A 2,220-nucleotide genomic window follows, 5' to 3' on the forward strand; every position below is an offset into this window, starting at 1 on the left:
ACAGAGTATGGGGCACCCATCCCTCATGCTGTTATCTGATAAGCAGAGGAAAAAGCTATAGCAATGTTGTTCTTTTTATGTTTCCTTTTTCCCTCATAACAGATTAATACACATACATTATAGAGAATTGAGAAAAGTATGCCATGCAGCAACTAAGCCTGTGCACCACAGCTACTGAACCTGTGCTCTAGAGCCCAGGAGCTGCAGCTCCTGAGCCCACATGCCCTAGAGCCTGTGCTCTGCAACAAGAGAAGCCACCACAGTGAGAAGCTGGCACATTGCAACTAGAGGAAAGGGTGTAGCAATGAAGACCAAGCGCAGCCAAAAAACAGATAAATAAAATTATTTTTAAAATTAATAATGGTACATCCAAGAGGTAAATCAACATTCTGCCATATATCTTTACATGAATTTTAATGTCATAACTTTTTAAAGTTGTGCTTATTCTGTAAACATACTTTTGTGTTCTTCCTTTTTCAAACTAAACCTTTTAATTGAAAGAATTATGTATCTAGAGAAAACTTTACAAATCATAATGATGAATTTTTGCAAAGTAAATGTATCTATGTAACCACCATCCAGGTCAAAACCAGAACATTATCAGCCCCTAACTTCTGCCCACAGGAAGTCTCCCTTGAAGTCCTTATCAGTTAAATCCCCCTAGAAGTACCCACTATTCTCACCTCTATTACCATAGATTAATTTTGTCTGGTTGTGAAATTAGATATTGTGTTCTTTCATTTCTGTTTTTTCACCCAATCTATATACCCACATTGTTGCATGTAGCTAGCAACAGTCTATTCCTTTTAATTGTTATACTGCTATATTATTACAACATTGTACCACTTTTTATCTTTTGTGGTGATGGATATTTGAGTTGTTTCCAATTTAAGTTAACATAAATAATACTATAATAACATTCCTCCTTAAAATCCCCTCCATCTTCCTTTTCTGGACCACCTGATTTCCAAGGCCTACTGTACAAGTACCACCCTGGGAATTCCATTTGCCCCTGTCCCTTGGCTGAATTCTTACCTGGATTCCATAGCTTCCTCATTCTTGATTTAATTTCTTATCTTTATGGATTCATCTCAGGTAGCTTCCTGAAAAAGATGCAAATGAAATACATTTTTTGATGTCTCACAGGTTGGAAAACATTTTCTCTTTGAATTGTAAAAGCATTGCTCCACTTTTTCTAGCCTTTTATGTTGCTAGTGTGAAGTTCAATATCATTCTCATTCTAGATCCTCGTAATCTCCAGTGTGTGTTGGGAAATTCTGTGATACTGTGCCATCTAGTATATTTTATCCCACTCAGTTGGTTCTTTCAATGATTATACACACATTTTTCAAATCCTGGAAATTTCCATCATTATTTCTTCCATAATTTCTTTCCCTCTATTTCCCTCAGTTTCCCTCCTTCTAGCATCATGACAAAAAATATTACCAACTAGTTTGTATTTTGTTTTAATTCTTGGGAAACCTCCTGAACCTTAAATAATTTTTGCTTTTCTTTTTGGAAGATCTCTTAACTTTTTTTTTTTTTAATTTTATTTTATTTTTAAACTTTACATAATTGTATTAGTTTTGCCAAATATCAAAATGAATCCATTTATCTCCAATTACTCTATTGATTTTTTAGAATGTTTTGCTAATTTATTTTTAAAGTCCAACATTTTCTATTTTTTAAAGTAGCATCCTGTTTTTCTTTTATTTATTTAAGTCAATAACTTGCTCTTTCTTATTCATTTTTAAATTTTGTTATACATTTTTATTTCCTTTACATCCCCTTTTAAGCTGCTTTTTTGTTTTGATCTCTTTATGTAATTAGAGAACTTCCTAAAAAATCTGTGGATTATTGGCTATCTGTTTGTATTTGAAAATAAAGCACTAAAAAGCCATGGGCAAGTTTGACAGTTAGTAGATTTCACTGTAAAGTTATTGGGAGTGGTATTGGGTGATCCTCTAATGCTAAAGTCCACAGGTTTTTATTCTTGGGGGATTCTGTTTCCCCAAAGAGGACTCCTTTGTTGTCTTTGCTGAAGGGTATAATTCTTATAGCTAGGATTCTGTAAGCAGGGGCATGAAAGATGCTGCTTTTCTCACCATTGTATATGTGTGTGGGGAGGGAGGTGGTGGTGAGAGGTGTGTATAACTCCAGGACTCACAGGAGTTTCACTTCTCTAATGATATTGGGCAAGTCATTAATCTTTCTGAACTT

Source organism: Bos grunniens, chromosome 5 (assembly GCF_055505025.1).
Source record: "Bos grunniens cultivar Pamir isolate PY7600 chromosome 5, Bosgru_T2T1.0, whole genome shotgun sequence".
NCBI lineage: Eukaryota > Metazoa > Chordata > Mammalia > Artiodactyla > Bovidae > Bos > Bos grunniens.